We start from the raw sequence: 18,461 nt of genomic DNA, 5'->3' as shown, positions 1-18,461 counted from the left end.
AAGCTCCTAAGAGGAGGAAAACAGTCACATACAAAGGGTCAAGAATACTAATGACTTTTGTATATGTTATGTATTGAATTGTGTTCTCCTCAAATTCCTATGTTAAAGTTTTAACCCCAATACCTCAGAAGGAGGCCTTATTTGGAAACAGTCTTTGCAGATATAACTGGTTAAGATGAGGTCACATTGGAGCAGGCTGGGCCCCTAATCCAATACAATTGGTGTCCTTATAAAGAAGAGAAATCTAGACACAGGCATGCACACAGGGGGATGCTATGTGAAGACGAAGGTAGAGATTGGGGTGATTCAGCAGAAGCCAGGGAAAATCAAAAAGAGCAGCAAACCTCTAGCAGCTAGGAGAAAGGCGTGGAACAGATTCTACCTTACAGTCCTCAAAAGGGACTGACACTGCTGACACCTTGATCTTGGAATCAGAGCCTCTAGAACTGTGAGACAATACATTTCTAGTTTTTTTGTTTTGTTTGTTTGTTTGTTTTAGTGGAGGGAAAACACTTGGATTTTTTTGAGACAGGGTCTCCTTCTGTCTCAGGCTGGAGTGCAGTGGAGCAATCACCTCAACCTCCTGGGCTCAAGCAATTCTCCCAACTCAGCCTCCCAAGTAGCTGAGACTACAGGCACACACCACTGTGCCCGGCTAATTTTTGTATTTTTTGTAGAGACAGGGTCTCCCTGTGTTTCCCAGGCTGGTCTCAAACTCCTGGGTTCAAGCAGTCTTCCCACCTCAACCTCCCAAAGTGCTAGGATTACAGGCATGAGCCACCACACCCAGCCAAATTTATGTTGCATAAACCAACCAGCTTGTGATACTTCATTACAGCAGCCCTAGGGAATGAATATATTATGTGAACAAATGAAGTGACCATAAAGAGCCACTTCAAAATTCTGAAAGTCATCTCTAATCTAGAATTCTATAACCAGCCAAATATCAGTCAAGTGTGAAAGCAAAATAAAGACATTTTGAGACATGTAGGATCTCAAAAAATAAGAATACCTACCATGCACCTTTTCTCAGAAAACTACTGGAGGATGTACTACACCAAACAAAGGAGTAGATCATGAAAGAGGAAGACTTAAGTTCCACGAAATAAGGAATATAACACATAGGAGGCAAAAAGATGTCCCAGAATTGCAACTGGGCAGGAAGCCTGAAGACCAAGTAGTCCAGACTAAAACAGTAGAATGTAAAAGGACCAGAATCAGAAGGAAAAACATTAAAAACAGAGACATTAACTAATTATTGACCATATGGAAAATAATATTGAGAAGAATTTTACAGTATCAAAGGAATATCTGGAAAACGTCACTGACTGATGCCTAGAAAATTCAGCAAATGCATTGTTGGATAATGATTTATTGAGCACCTTCTAGATGCCTGGCATCATTCTAAGCACTGGGAACACAGCAGTAAATAAAGCAGATAAAAATCCCTGCCCTCATGCAGCATATGTTCTAGTGAAGGAAATCAGACAATAATGGAAATAAGTGAAATCTATAGCATATTAGATGATCACAGTGCTACAGAGAAAAGTAAAATGGGAATGGGGATGCCAGGATGAGGTTTGAGGTTCAGTTTTAGATAGTCAGGGAAGGCACCACGGCAAAAGTCCTGAAAGAGGGGAAGGAGAAAACCATGCAGATACCTGGGGAAGCAAATGCATAGCAAATGCAAAGTTTCTGCAAAGGGAGCTTAACTGGCAGGTCAGGAAACACCAAGGAGGCTTGTGTGGCTGGAGTGGATTGAACCAGAGAAGGAGATTTGCATTGCAATAGAATAGAAGCGTGACATGATCTAACTTACCTTTTAAAACAGTCACTCCAGCTTCTGTGCTGAAATAGACTGTCAGGGAACAATGGTGGAAGTAGAGAGAGACCAATTATGAGGCAGATTGTAAACATCTGGATGGGAGTCAATGGTGGCATCGGCTAAGGCACTAGCAGTCAGAGAGGGTAAAAGACAGATTGTGGCTGTGTTTTGCAGGTAGAGGTAACGAAAATTTGCCAAGATTAGATGTGGAGTGTAAGAGTAAGCAGAGCATCAGAGGAAATTCAAAGCTCCTCGTCTGAACAGTTGCAGGCTGGAGTGACTGGTAGCTAAGCTAGAGAAAGATGCAGGTGAATATTGTGGGGTGATGGAGAACATAGAGGTTGTGCTTTAGGCATATTAACAAAGCTTATCAGACACCTGTGATGGTTGATATTAGGTGTCAATTTGACCGGATTGAAGGATGCCTAGATGGCTGGTAAAGTATTGTTTCTGGGTGTGTCTTTGAGGGTGTTACCAGAGAAGACTGACATTTGAGTCAGTGAACTGGGAGAGGAAGACCCACCCTCAGTGTGGGTGGGCACCATCCAATCAGATGCCAATGCAGCTAGCACAAAGCAGGTGGAATAAGATGGGATAGCCTTGTTGCTGAGTCTTCTGGCTTTCATCTTTCTCCTGTGCTTGATGCTTTCTCCTGCTCCTCCTGCCCTTGGACATCAGACCCCAGTTTCTTCAGCCTTTGGACTCTGGGACTTGCACCAGTGGCTTGCCAGGAGCCCTTGGCCCTTTGGCCACAGACTGAAGGCTGAACTGTCAGCTTCCCTGGTTTTGAGGCTTTTGGACTTGAACTGAGTCACTACCACCTTCTCTCTTCCCCAACTTGCAGACGGCCTACTGTGGGACTTTGCCTTGTAACCATGTGAGCCAATTCTTCTTAATAAACTCCCTTTCATATATAGATAGATCCTACTGGTTCTGTCCCTCTGGAGAACCCTGACTAACACAACACCCAAGTGAAGAATTTGAGGTCATTGCGTACAGAGGTCTGGAGCACAAGGTAGAGGTGTGGGCAGAGAAGGGAATATGGAAGTGATCAGTACGTTCTTGGTATTCAAAGCCACAGAGACAGGATGAGATTGAACAAAATAGAAAGAAAATGAAAACCCAAACAATTACGAGAAAAGAAGCCTCATCATAGCGTATCACTGGCTTGACAGTGAACAACAGTTATAGAGTCATAATAATAGAAACACAAGACTGTGACTTAACCAAAACTGTGATGTCACTGTGCTGGGAAGATGGAAAAATGAAGATGGAAAATAAAGGAAGAGCTGGGAGGTAAGACCTAAGAGTGCCAATGCCTGGTCTTTATACTAGAAAAGAAACAGATCGTGTTGGAAATCTGTCACTCAAGACTGGATAGTAAAAGATACACCTGGTTCAGAGCAGGCTGAAAATTGCCCTAAAAGAAAGCACTGCAATTCCCCTTCTGTGTGTGCTGAGCACCCTCAACAGCTCTGTCCAGACCTGTGGGTGGCCAGATCCCTGGAAGGAAAGCCAGGAGAGCTCTAGCTGGGTAAATGGCACATTTCTGGCAATGTGATTGTGTGTGTGCTGTAATTACTCAGCGATTGCAACTTCTAGCATTACTATTTAGGTAAACCTGTGTCAAGATGCTGTGTTTGTTCAGTGGCCTAATACCACTACTGGACACACAGTTGAATAATTAAGTTGGAATTCATGTTTGGATATATATTAAAGGGTGTTATTAGTCCATTCTTGCATTGCTATAAAGAAATATCTGAGACTGGGTAATTTATAAAGAAAAGAAGTTTAATTGGCTCATGTTTCTGCAGACTGTACAGGAAGCATGGCTGGGGAGGCCTCAGGAAACTTACAGGCATGGTGGAAGGCAAAGGGGAAGCAGGCAAGTCTCAAATGGCTGGAGCAGGAGGAGGAGAGAGAGTGGGGAAGGTGCTACACACGTCTAAACAACCAGATCTTGTGAGAACTCTATTAGGAGAACATCACCAAAGGGACAGTGCTAAACTATTCATGGAGGATCCAGCCCCATGATCCAATCACCTCCCACGAGGCCCCACCTGCAACACTGGGAATTACAATTGAACATGAGATTTGGGTGGGGACACAGATCCAAGTCATATCAAAGGGATACTTTGGTTTTAAACACACCCTTTCTTCCAGTACATGCTGATTGCCAGGAAGTTCATTCCCTAAAGAAGTACAACTTTTTTCCTGTGATTCTGTACTTTTTCAAGGCTACCAACAGTTCTACAAGAGAAAAATAAACTCCAGAACTGTCTGAAACAAAATGTTATTATGAACTGGTCACTCACTAAGATGAAGTGATGATGTGAGGTTTCAGATTTTATTAACTTAAACCATTTGGTAGATGGAATTTTTTTAATGAAACACAGACCTGTGACCCATTGAGCTTTGCAGGGATAATGAACAGGAGATAACTGACTTTCTTCTTCCACTCTGTTTTCCAGCTTCACGTATTTCTTTAAATAGATGCTCATGTTTTATTTAGCAATTTTGCTTTTCCTTTATTCAAAACCAGGATGGGCGTTCCTTCCCCAAGTGAATTTTAACGCAGCTGCTGCAGGCTGCAGAGTAAAACCCCACTGGAGAAAGATGCTCCATTAAAGTAAGATTGAAGCCAACATTGAAAATTGAGAGCTAATCTTTGTGTACCTTTCGAATGGATGCATTTTTTAAATTGGCAATTTGAAAAAGAATAAAATTGTTCAGAATATACAGTGCAATGGGAGAAAGCAGGTTGGGCAATATTATTTTAATTCTAATTAGATGCATTCCCCTGTTTGAGATTTACTTACAGAGCAATCTTAGTTTTAACAGACAGAAACGCTTATTGATGAATCTGATTACTGCTATGGATTCTTACTTGCCTTTGGCGGCTACAGGATGAAGCCTTACAAAATGGGAAGTTAGGGATCCAGGCGTAGTGTCCTTCTTCCTTGCTACCAACTGGAACTCTTGTGCCCAGAATGCAATGGAATTTACTAAGAAATGCTAAATAGCTGTTTCTCTCTCTCTCTTTCTCTGTCTCTTTCTCCCTCTTTCTAGAGAGAGGATCTTTCTTTCTTTCTAGAGACAGGATCTCACTCTGTCACCTAGGCTGGAGTGCAGTGGCTATCATGGCTCACTGCAATCTAAAATTCCTGGGTTCAAGCAATCCTCCGGCTTCAGCCTCTTGAGTAGCTAAGACGATAAGCGTGTGCTACGATGCCTGGCTCTTTTTTTTTTTTAAATGTATTTGTAGAGATAGGATCTCACTATGTTGCCCAGGCTGGTCTTGAACTCCCAGCCTGAAGTAATGTTACTTTAATTTAGATGTCCTGGGTAGTCCAAAGATAACTGGGAACTAATTTTTCACCATTTGAGGGACTGCTTGGAATTGCACCTGGAAGGCAACGATGTCATCAGCAGACAGCCCATGGCTTACCTATCACAAGGGTACCCGGATATTCTCATTCTGGAAGTATGGGGTCCTCTATGTGGGATTTAAATGGCTTTGCTGATCTGATTCTTGGCAATGTGAGTAGGAATATATGGACTGATATGGAAAGTATCAGTCTTGAGTAGTTTGAAAGTCAAGAATCTCATATGTTAAGGAGTAAAACATTTTGTAGGAGACCATTGAAAAATGGAAGGACAAGGATGAAGATACAGATATAAGCAGGATGAGAGAGGAAGGCAGAGATGTCATGTTAACTGAAGCATCTGTTTACATGGCCTATGAAGGAAGTGAACCCAGATAAGAGATTCACTGGGGGATGAAGCTCAGGCCAAATCCTCGGCCTTGGTTTGCCCTTGGGTGTTGCTGCCCTCTAAAAGCTGCAAGTGAAATGGAAACGAATCTGTCAGAGATGTTTCTCTCCATCTGAGGTCTGCTCTTTTCCCCCGAGACCATCACCTTCATATACACCACCATACTGAATTCGTTTTCAATGGCTATTCTAACAAATGTCCACAAACTTACTGGCTTAAAACAACACAAATGTATTATCTTATAGTTCTGGAGCTCAGAATCCCAAAAGGGGTCTCACTGGGCTAAAATCAAGATGTTGGCAGGGCTGCATTCCTTTCTGGAAGCTCTAGGACTGAATCTTTGTCCTTGTTTTTTCCAGCCTGACCACATTTCTTGGGGGAGTCCTTCCCATGGTGCCATCTCTCTGGTTCTCCCTTAACCTCTTCCCCTTTTAAGGACCCTCAGGATTATGTTGGATCCACCCAACATATATTCCTACCTTAAGGTCAGCTGATTAGAAAACTTAATTCCAACTGCTACCTTAATTCTCCTTTGCCATGTAACCTGCCCTACTTGCAGGTTCTGGGGATTAGGACATGGGCATCTTTGGGAGGCCGTGATTCTTGTCTACCATGGAGAATTCCAGTTCCTCAATAATGGGGTCTGGACCACGCCTCCCTCAAAGAAGTAGCTGAACCAGACATGGAGATGGGAAAGAGGATTTCTGGTGGCAAGTTCTACCGATGCTACTGACTGACACAGATGACTCTACCCATCTAGCGTCTCATCTGAAAGCCTAACAAAGGGATTCACCATGAAAAAAGAAAAGCAAGATGGTAAAAGGTGAACACGTAAAGAGGGTAAATGCACAAGAGAAGGATTTTTATTTATTTATTTATTACACTTTAAGTGCTGGGATACATGTGCAGAACGTGCAGGTTTATTACATAGGTATACACGTGCTATGGTGGTTTGCTGCACCCATCAACCCATCATCTACATTAGGTATTTCTCCTAATGCTATCCCTCCCCCAGTCCCCTGACCCCCCGACAGGCCCCAGTGTTCCCCTTCCTGGGTCCATGTGTTCTCATTGTTCAATTCCCACCTATGAGTGAGAACATGCGGTGTTTGGTTTTCTGTTCTTGGGTTAGTTTGCTGAGAATGATGGTTTCCAACTTCATCCACATCCCTGCAAAGGACATTAACTCATCCTTTTTTGTGGCTGCATAGTATTCCATGGTGTATATATGCTACATTTTCTTTATCCAGTCTGTCGTTGATGGGCATTTGGGTTGGTTCTAAGTCTTTGCTATTGTGAACAGTGCCACAATAAACACCCCCAAAGCCTTCTTCGTTCCTTTCAACACTGTGTCTCCCCATAATCAGGTGCAGAACATCAGACACGAATCAACATTCTTACTTCGCCTCTCTGAGCCTCGGTTTCCACATGGGTATGATGGGGGAATAACACCTGGTATTAGCAGGGTTACTGGTGATCCCCCTGTAAGAAGGCAAACCCGATTGGTTGAAGAGTTCAGCAGTTTTTGCACTATGTGCTACATTTATTATAGGCATTGGCTTCATTGTCCTGATAAGAGCCTTGATTTCCTCATCTGGAAACTGGGGATAATAATAATTCTCTACCTCATAGGGTGGGGAGGGCAGCTGGTACTTGCTTCTGGTAGGTCCCTTCTTTCAAACAAGTCACCCTCTGATGATCTGTCGTTGCCTAGTTGTCAATTTTCCGTCTCTCACACACACGCACTTCCCGGCCCCCTTCCTTCTGCCCACAAGCAGGCATGGACTTCCCCTTCCATGGTGGAGCATCCATGAGCCAATTCTCCACTCCCCTTCATTGGTGAGCTCCCCTAACCCACAGCCTCCACTGCTCACCACTCCTCCCTCACTTACCAATGTTTGCATTCTGTCTTTGGTCTGAAGCTAAGCTCCAGATCCCTCCCATGCCAACATGGCCTTGTAGCTCTCATTCTTCCTCACTTTTCCACGTTTGACTTGGCATGAGGCCACCTTCTCCTCCAGGTAAGACCACGCTAGGTCTTCAGCCTGACCAAGATCCCCACTGGATTCTGAACTCCAGTGAGATCAAGACATAATCTGTCTCTCCCCAACCTCCATAAACCCAGGGCCTAGGATCCTGGAACGCAGCAGGCTTTTAGCACCGCCCAACATGAATGAAGGGACAAATGAATTCATCCAACAGTTCATCACTCCTGGCCAGGCACGGTGGCTCACGCCCGTAATCCCAGCACTTTGGGAGGCTGAGATGGGAGGATCACCTTAGGTCAGGAGTTCAAGACCACCCTGGCCAACGCGGTGAAACCCCGTCTCTACTAAAAATACAAAAATTAGCTGGGCGTGGTGGTGGGTGCCGTAAACCCAGCTACTCAGGAGGCTGAGGCAGGAGAATTATTTGAACCTAGGAGGCGGAGGTTGCAGTAAGCCAAGATCGCACCACAGCACTCCAGCCTGGGTAACAGAGCAAGACTCTGTCTCTAAACAAATAAATAAATAAAATCATCACTCCCTGTAGCTGGGCTGATAAAACCTAAAATTCCACTCTGGTTCCCTTGAGGGAGATGTTGAGAAACCACCACATGCTGGTGAGGAGAACCAGCCAATCACGGAGCAGGCAGCTCTGTGAGATCCCATCGGAGACCTCTGGGCCCTATCTGTCCTATGTCCATCCCGTGAATGACCCACACATGTGGGGAGTGATCACTCATAAAGAAGGGGCCAAGGGTAATTGGACCTGCGTCTGCTCTGCCACAGACCTGCTGTGTGACCTTGGGAAAGGCCCATCTCCCACAGGGCCTGAGTCTCTTCTCCCTCAGGACCCGAGGCGGGCAGCCTGCCCACTTGGTTCTATGGGTGTTTTCCTTACTAAAAGGATGGGGGCCTGAACTCACCAGGGGAATCCTCAGTCAGATCACAGCCCCTGGGAAGTGGTGGGAAAGCAGGTGTTTGGAGGAAAGGATCAAGGCGGGCACCCTAAGACCCCACACCCGAGGAACACCGGAGTTCAGGCTTTATCCAACGTGCTCCCTCCTAATAGTTGGGAGGGAAAAGGCCTCTGGCGTCAGGTCAGAGAGGGAGACAGGCCATTTCTACTGTTCCAAAGAATAGAGAAGTGGGCTCCAGTCTGACAGACTGCAGTACGATGGGGAGGCTCTGGTTGCTGACTTCGTCCCTCCACCAACAAGAGCTGTAGCTGGCTTTACCCTGAATTACCCAGGAACAAGCACATCTTTCTACAAAGAGGACTCAATGTGCTAAATGCAAATTGCGATCCCAGCTTTGGCATATTGGACTCCAGTGGAGCCCCTTGCACTCTGTGTGTACCCACTGTACATAGGAGTGTATTGCCAGCCCAAATAATCCCGCCCTGCCATTGGAATCTATGCCCTTATAGGAGGAACGTCTCCCAGTCTATCCTACCACATCCCAAATAAAAGAGCAGGACTCCGTGACCTCGAGTGCCAGTATTCATCACAGCACACTAACTACTGTAACCAACCACATGAACGATCTCAAAAGATTGTATTGACTGGAAATAGTACAGGCTTTTCTCTGATTCGTGTAACAGTTTTAAGAGTAGACCCTCGGTAATCTCGGCACTTTGGGAGGCCAAGGCTGGCAGATCACCCGAGGTCAGGAGTTTGAGACCAGCCTGGCCAACATGGTGAAAATACATCTCCACCAAAAATACAAAAAATAAATAAATAAATAACAGCCAGGCATGGTGGCTCACGCCTGTAATCCCAGCACATTGGGAGGCTGAGGTGGGCAGATCACCTGAGGTCAGGAGTTCCAGACCAGCCTGGCCAACATGGTGAAACATCATCTCTACTAAAAATACAATAACAAAAATAAAAATAGCTGGGCTTGGTGGCATTCATCTGTAATCCCAGCTACTCGGGAGGTTGAGGCAGGAGAATCACAGGAACCCGGGAGGTGGAGATTGCAGTGAGCCAAGATCGTGCCATTGCACTCCAGCCTGGGCAACAGAGCAAGACCCTATCTCAAAAAAAAAAAAAAAAATGGAGTAGACCCTCGGGGGTCCAGGCTTTCTCCATGCTAGGTTTCCACCGTCTCACACAAAGGGCCTCACTGACACTTTGGCATCATCAGTCACCAGGTAGGAAGGAATTGAGCGAAGATCGTGCCATTGCACTCCAGCCTGGGCAACAGAGCAAGACCCTATCTCAAAAAAAAAAAAAAAAATGGAGTAGACCCTCGGGTGTCCAGGCTTTCTCCATGCTAGGTTTCCACCGTCTCACACAAAGGGCCTCACTGACACTTTGGCATCATCAGTCACCAGGTAGGAAGGAATTGAGCGAAGGGCTGCTGGGGCCAAGCCTTAAGCGGCATGCATCGCTTCCACACCCATTCTCCCTGCTGGTGCTCAGGCTCAGGGGCCCACCTAACTTCAAGGGAGCTGGGAAGCACAGGCCAGCCCTGTCCAGGGATCAAAGAAAATGGCTTTGCTGACCACTTATCTAGTCCATCGCAAGTTTCCTTCCACCATAGTTCCAGGTTCTCGAGCTGCTTTGAACGCTCCCTGGGAATAACCAAGCTTATTTACTCATCCTCCATAATGGGGGCTCCTCATTAAGGGAGGAAAGCAATTAAGTGGCATACCCCAAGAGGTCCCCACCTCTAAATCCCTAGCTAATCCTGCATTCCCATTCCGGCAGCTTTCCTGGGAAGCTGCTTCCACACACTGTCAAAAATTGGTTCCCATTGAGGGCAGCTGTTCTTAAATTAACCAAAACAAGGCTTAGAGGGGAAGAAACATTTGGAGAGACAGCTGATGGCTTCATTGAATCAGAGGAAGCCTCTTTGCTGCTGCCATCCCGCTGCCAAGCCTCTGCTCCCGATGGGCCAAAGGACATTTTTCATGTTCTTCCCTCAGATCTGAACCTGGGGCCGTTTGCAAGTCCCGGAGATGGGGGCTTCTGATGCTGGCCCCAAGAACGGACTGGGCAGCCCTGAGGGTCCGGCCAAAGATGCAACATCCAAGAACAAGAAAAGGCATTTCTAAGAGACAAATGCAAAACTGTCAGCAGGATGAGTACAAAGTTTTGAGATCAGTGTCACTTGCCTTGCTTAGAATTCCCCAAAGGGGTCCTGAAAAGGAGCTGAGAAAGAACTGAAGACTCAGTGTTGGCTGTTTGCAATATTTATTACAAAAAAAAGGACGTCTGTGAAAGGTCATGGTGTTCACACTGACACAGAGTATGCAGCAGGCTCCCTGAGGCTACGCATCCCTCACTCCCACACTGGCAGAAGCTACCAGGGCTACGAGAAGGCTGTGAAAATTTACTCTCATCTATATAGCCAGGAAGCGGAGCTTCTGCCAGAATACAGAGGGCACCTGAACACAGGACACCCAGAAGGTAATGGAAGGCCAGGACTGCTGGGGTGCAGCCAAGGGGTGTGCAGAAGTGACCCTAGGGTGGAAGCATGTATAATGATTCTAAGGACAGGGACCGGGCACAGTGGCTCAAAGCCTGTAATCCTAGCACTTCGGGAGGCCAAGGCGGGAGGATCACAAGGTCAGGAGATCGAGACCATCCTGGCAAACATAGTGAAACCCCCGTCTCTACTAAAATACAAAAAAATTACCTAGGCATGGTGGCATGCGCCTGTAGTCCCAGCTACTCAGGAGGCTGAGGCAGGGGAATCACTTGAACCCAGGAAGCAGAGGTTGCAGTGAGCCGAGATCGCACCACTGCACTCCAGCCGGGCAACAGAGCAAGACTCCGTCTCAAAAATATATATATATAAAAGCCGCTGGAGTGTATTGTCATGGTCAGCCCTTCAAGGGACCTTATGTGCATTGACTCATTGAAGCCTCTGACAACCCCTTGAAGTAGCAACAGTTATGATCTCTATTACCCAAATGAGGAAACAATTGCTCAGAGAGGTTAAGTAACTTGCACAAAAGCACACAGCTGGTGAGTAGTCAAACTGGGTTAGGAATCCAAGCCCACCCGATTCCAAAGCCCTTTCTGTTAGCATTCATTCTATTTTGACCTCTGATGTGGCCTTAGAGATAACAAGACAGGTACCTCCGAGATCACCTCTGAGGGAAACCCTGAGTAGCCATTATCACCAATGAGTAACAGCCACAGTCAGCTTTAATTTGACAACCAAACCAATGATAGCAATGGCCTCAATGTCCCATGCAAGAGGACCACTGAGGGACTAGGCACGATGGCTCATACCTGTAATCCCAGCACTTTGGGAGGCCAAGGCAGGTGGATCACCTGAGGTCAGGAGTTCGAGACCAGCCTGGCCAGCATGGTGAAACCCCGTCTCTACTAAAAATACAAAAATTAGTTGGACATAGTGGTGGGTGCCTGTAATCCCAGCTACTTGGGAGGCTGAGGCAGGAGAATCACTTGAACCCAGGAGGCAGAGGTGGCAGTGAGCTGAGATTGCACCACTGCACTCCAGCCTGGGTAACAAGAGCAAAACTCCATCTCAAAAAAAAAAAAAAAAGGAGGCAGAAGAGTCAGAGAAGGACATGTGACAACAGAAACCGAGGCTGGAGTGATGTGGCCATAAGCCAAGACATGCAGGAGCCTCTAGAGGCTGGGAAAGGCAAGGAACGAATTCCCCGCTAGAGCCTCCAGAAGGAATGCAGTCCTGCCAAGAGGACTAAAGTCAACCAATCACTGATTCCAGTCCCAAGTGATCCATTTCAAATTTCTGAACTCCAGAACTGTAAGATAATAAATGTGGGTTTGTAGACTTGTTATAGCAGCAATAAGAAACCAGCACGGGCTGGGCGCAATGGCTCATGCCTGTAATCCTAGCACTTTGGGAGGCCAAGGCGGGTAAATCACCTGAGGTCAGGAGATCAAGACCAGCCTGAGTAACATGGCAAAACCCCATCTCTACTAAAAACACAAAATGAGCCAGGTGTGGTGGCGCCTGCCTGTAATCCCAGCTACTTGGGAAGTTGAGACAGGAGAATCCCTTGAATTGAGGAGACAGAGGCTGCAGTGAGCCGAGATCATGTCACTGCACTCCAGACTGGGCAACAAGAGCGAAACTCCATCGAAACAAAGAAAAAAAGAAAAGAAAAGAAAAGAGAAAAGAAAAGGAAGGAAAAGAAAGGAAGGAAAGGAAAGAAAGGAAAGGAAAGGAAGGAAAGGAAAGAAAGGAAAGGAAAGGAAGGAAAGGAAGGGAAGGAAAGGAAAGGAAGAAACGAACTAGGCAGTGAGTGGCTGCAGAGGGCTGCCTAACAGAAGATCAGTGTATTAAATAGTCAGGACAGAAGACCCCACCGACCCAAGGAAGAAAGCTGAGGGAACAAAAGCCCTGACCCCACTCTCCTCCAGCCCCAAATCTCCCACGGGGGCTTCCATGGGAAGAACCCACTAGAAGCCAGAGGGAGCCATCGGTGTATCACCCACAGGATCATATTCCAGAGCAGGATGCAGGAAGGACGGTGGAGAGTGGATTGAAGAGACCATCGGGAGACAACCAGCACAGCACGGCAGCTTGACCAAACTCTTTGCTTGCTAACGTATTAATTATCCAAGAGGAAGAGGCTACATGAGAGTCTTGAGCCGGGTCCCAAGAAGGAGGAGCACGACACCTGCACTCCAGCTAGAAATTAAAACTCACCCTACCCTTAGGACAGAATCCAAGAAGACAGACACAGATCTGGGGCACAGCGGATGGAAATCCCCCCAGAGCTTCCCGGAAAAGGGGTCCTTCAAGAGCCTAATAGCCATGCTGGAGGTCAGCCAGCAGGGTGACCAACCCAGAGACCACCACCCCTCATCCTATCTTAACCACCCAATCCCAGCCCTGGCCATCCCTCCTCAATGCCATGCCCTTCACGGATGAGATTCTGCTGCGTACAGAGAAAAGCCCAGGGTTCCAGGCATCAGCTGGGCTGGCCATTGCTCCTAGTTTGGGCTCTGGCCAGCTGATACTGTCCAGTGTCAGATCTGGACATCCTCAGGCCCTGCCCTCAGAAACTAACATTTACGGATCAACTTAGTTCAAACACAGCCTCAACACTAGCCAATACGGTGACTGCAAATTAGAAAATGGTACCCCCTTCCTCGAAACACTTTCTTGCCATCTATTTGGAAGTTGTAGTAACTACACATAGCTAAGATAGATAACAATGAAATTGCAGGAATAGGGGGTGGAGGAGAGAGTGCTGGAATTGTTCAGTGCACAACCTGCACAACTGTAAGTGGCCGCCATTCCCAAACTCCCTCCACCATGTTAGGGGACTTCCACTGCACCAGCATCTTACGTGGGCCTCTTCTCTTCCAATGCTGCTCTCTTGCCGAAACTATTACAGTAGTCTCCAAATTGGTTTCCCTCTTTCAATGCAACCTTACACCTACCACAGAGTCATCTTTCTGGAATATTCATCTGATCACGCCCCTTGCCAGTGGAAGCGCTTCAGGACCCCTGGATGTGGTCCTGTTCAATCTTAGCAGCTTTTTCTCCCACGACTCTTGTCCTATACAGGTACATACTGGCCTCCACCTCGGCTCTCTCTGAGCCCTACCCTGGCCACAGACTCGCCCCATATTCAGTGCCTGCTCTGGCCTTCAACCCACATTCCAGGCAGGACAAATTGCAGGTCGGGTGCCAATAGCCCCTTCCCAAGTGAGGGCTGTGGCAACCTTGGACAATATGAGATGCCACTCTGGTCTAACTTCAACTCTCAGCCTCCCCATCCCAGCTGTGCCCTTACACTTTTTACCTCTTCTCCTGCCTGGGCCGCTCCCATTCGTCAGGGACAATGAGCCCCATCTGCACAGGCTGAGGATCCTTCTCGAGTCCCACGCCCCATCACCCCCAGCTCCCGGCCCCCAGCCCCCAGCCCTGGCCCCGGTCAGGCTCCCACAGGTGGAAGAAGCAGTTTCCCAATATAAGGAGGGCCAGTCCCCAGGTGTGCTGTCTCCGGTCTGGGCAGGAGTGGCAGCAGGGACCGGGCTGCAGTGTTCTGAGGACCATCAGTAATTCCTCTTGCTCAGAGACAAGGGCAACCTCGGTGCCTCCGTTCCAATCACCCAGAGAGAGGCTCACTGTGGCTGCATAATTAATACTCTCATTGGGGGTCACTCGACTCCAACGGTCCTTCAGGGAGTGTTGGGAGGTGGAGATATGACATAGGGGAAAGACAGGGAATGATGGGGTACGTCCCTGGGGTACATCCCTGGAGTTGCAGATGCTGGCCCTGGGAGGGCCATTCCCCAGTGTGGGAGGGGCTGGCAGAACAGGGCCAAGCCTTGGTGTTCAGGGCCCAGGAAAATGTTATCTAAGATGGAAATACACATCTATATCAGAAATTCGAGTCACCCCAAATTCAGCATGTCCCACCATGCTGGCTGCCTAGTCTTGCACAATCCCGTGACAGAAATACCACCCCAGCCAACAGGAGCCACCTGCTCTCTCGGCTTCCCTTCTGGAACCAGGGTCCCGCCACAGGGCTCAGGGACGGCCCCATGGGTACGCACCCTGGCTCTCCCCATCTGGTTGACAGTTGAGGGTGGGAAGGGGTTGGAGGAAGAGAGGATAGGACAGTGCCCCTAAGAACAGGGACCAAACCAGGACTATTTTGGGTTGAATTGTGTCCTCCCCACAAAAGATAGGTTGAAGTCCTAAGCCCTAGAACCTCAGAATGTGATCTGATTTTGAAACAGGGTCTTTGCAGAGATAATCCAGTTAAAATGAGGTCATTTGGGGGTAGGTGCTAACGCAATATAAGTGTCCTTATAAAAAGAAGGAGTTTGGGCACAAAGACAGTCACAGAAGGAAGACAATGTGAGCAGATACAGGGCGAAGACAGCCATCTACAAGCCACTGCACGCCTGAAGCTACCGGAAGACGAAGAGGCCAGAGCAGACGCTTACCTGGGATCTTCCGAGCCCTGGCGACGCCTTGATTTCAGACTTCCCATCTTCAACTCTGTGAGACAAGAAGCTTCTTAGTTTGTGGCTCTGTAACTGCAGCCCTAGGGCACTAAGACAAGGGCCCACCCAGGTCTCAGTCTGGTCTTGGGGCTCCCTCGCCAGAGGGTCCTAGGACCCATGTCCAGGCTCGGGCACTTACAAAATGCCAAGGAAAGGCCGGGCGAGTGGCGCATGCCTGTAATCCTAGCACTTTGAGAAGTCGAAGCGCGTGGATCAACTGAGGTCAGGAGTTCCAGACCAGCCTGAACAACATGGTGAAACCCCGTCTCTACTAAAAATACAAAAATTAGCTGGGTGTCTGGACGGGGGGAGAGGACAAAGACGACTAAGATGGCGCATTTCCGGGTTCTTCATCACCAACTTACCCGCGCGCGGGAAAACGCAGCCCGCGCCCGGGAAAAATACAGACCAACTGCGCAGGCGCAACATGGCGTCCGATCGAGGAAACCGAAACTTACCCGGTCGTACCTACCGAACACCCCCGACACGCCCGTGTCCCGCCTATTGCCTTCCCACTCCCAAGCCGTAGACAGAAAAGCCGCTCCCGGCAGCCGTGCGGCACGAACTTCCTCGGCCCCTCCTCATGTGCGGACCTAGGAACCTCGCCGGAGAACGCGGGAGCGACCCTCGGCCTCCACCGCCGGAGACAGGTGAACCTCCTCCCCCTTCCTCCTTCACATTGGCTAGCTAATACAGCTTTTTTTTTTTACCTTGCCTACTTGCCTCATCTCTGGCGCCTGCTCCAGTGGTCGCATAAAACAAATCACTGGGCATGGTGCCAGGTGCCTGTAATCCCAGCAACTCAGGAGGCTAAGGCAGGAGAATCGCTTGAACCCGGGAGGCAGAGGATGCAGTGAGCCAAGATTGCACCACTGCACTCCAGCCTGGGCGACAAGAGTGAAACTTTGTCTCAGAAAAAAAGAAAAGAATAGAAAATGCCAAGGAAGACTTTCCAAAGTGCAGGAGGCCCCTCAGGCTCAGGCCCAGGGAAGGATGCCCCGGCCTTGGTCTAAGGATGGGTAAAGGGTCAGGCAATATTTCAACAGAGAAAGTGACATTGGCATCAATGGGGCCTCGTGACCACCTCCAGGGATGGTTCTCGGCCACTATCCCCCAGAACTTCCCATCCTTCGGGTGGCAAGCCTGACAGTTAGCAAAAAGACCCACCTCTCCGCAGCCTCACCTGGGACCACGGTAAGCCACAGTCCCAGTCTGCATGGGTCTAGGGGAGCTGCCCAGCCACAGGATGCTCAGTGCAAAAGCCAGGAGCATCCTAAGCAAACTGGGGCTGGTTTGTCCCCCTGCATGCAGCCTCGCTCTGCTCCCCGGGGCCTGCCTGCAGGAGATTCACAAGGAAAACAGTGCCAGCTCCTCACCCGGCAGTGTCTCCACCCCTTGCAAGTGACACAGAATCAGGGCTCCGTCCCCTTCTTCGCCCGGCAGCTCCCTAAGAGCCCTCCCTATATGCCCAGGTCACTCAAAGGGGTTAGGAGCTGCCACACCCCCTCACCTTACCCTGGAGGAGGTGTGGGCCCCACAGCCCCCAGGCTCTGCTTACTGTCCAGGTTCAGGTCACCCTCCTCATCCTCACCTCAACAGCCTGCTCTGCGGTGTCCGCTTTCCCTGCCTGTCCCCCTCGCCCACTCCCCACAATGGCAGGTCAGCCTCTGTGAATACAGGTCTGATCAGGCCACTCTCCAGCTAACAGCCTGCCCTGGTTTCCCATTGCTCTCAGGAAAGCAACCAGAATCCTCATGATGCCACCTCGGCCTTTGCAGCCACAAGCCTTCTTGAAACAAGCATCCTGCCCTTTGCTTCCGTCACTTCCAGTCCATCCATTTCCCAGAGAGGCCATCCCAGTGCTCAGGCCAGCGGGGAGGGGGGGCCCATTTCACGCTCCCCCAGTGCCCTGGGCCTTCCCACAGAGCCCTCATCGCACCTGCAATGGTGGGAACGATGGTGGCTGTGGCTTTCTTCAACGCACCAAGACGATGATTAATGACCCTCAGAGGAAGACCATCAGGATCACACCTCTGGTTGAACCCATGGGCTCATGGGCCCTTGCAGTGAGAGAACACACATTATGGCAACCGTGGGCGTCCCAGTAAGAGAGTGCTAGAAAGAACCTATCATCGGTTTGGACTGATGTTATATGCCCTGAGAGAGAAGGTAAGGGAGCAGGGCTTTGCTCTGGGTGGAATGCTGTCAAGAAGGAGGGATAACTGATTGGAGAGCTTAATCAATCTCATCCAGCTGGAGGAAGACCAGCCCACAGCTGAAGCTGCCACCAGCAAAGTAGTCTATTAGTGTCCCCATCTGCGCTATAAGATGTTGAATTAGACGATTTCTGAAGGCCCTTGCCCTTGTAAGAATCGAGGCATGTTTTTCAGAGAGAAACGGACTCATTGAGCCAATATTTCTGAGCCCCCGGAATGGGTCGGGCATACTTCTAGCTGCTGAGGATACAGCAGTGAACACAGCAGGCAAAATCCTCTGCCCTCCAGAGACTGTCATACTCTGTAAGAGCTGCCAGCCCCAAGGCTGCTGAGAAAAGACAAATGCTCCCCTACATCTTCAAATGATATTTTTACTGGTGGCAAGAGGAAAGGCGAGATTCTTTGTTCATCAGATTCTCGCACTAATGAGAATACCTGAAGTAATGGAGCAATTGTAATTAGGCCAGGAACTCTGCAGACTCGAAACTACCGTAAATAAGAATGCAGGTTTACCTAACCTTTCCATTAAAACCTCAAGCGGGAGAGGAATGGAGAGAGGCTGAGCAGGAAGCAGCCCCCTATCCCAAGCACTCAGAGGTAGTCAAAGTGACGCCTCACTCATGGACCCTTCCATCAAGGTGAAATTCAAGAGGGACGCTCCAGGTACAAAACTTGGCAAGCCCAGGGA

Source organism: Mandrillus leucophaeus, unplaced genomic scaffold (assembly GCF_000951045.1).
Source record: "Mandrillus leucophaeus isolate KB7577 unplaced genomic scaffold, Mleu.le_1.0 Scaffold46, whole genome shotgun sequence".
NCBI lineage: Eukaryota > Metazoa > Chordata > Mammalia > Primates > Cercopithecidae > Mandrillus > Mandrillus leucophaeus.
This window is presented reverse-complemented; position numbering follows the sequence as displayed.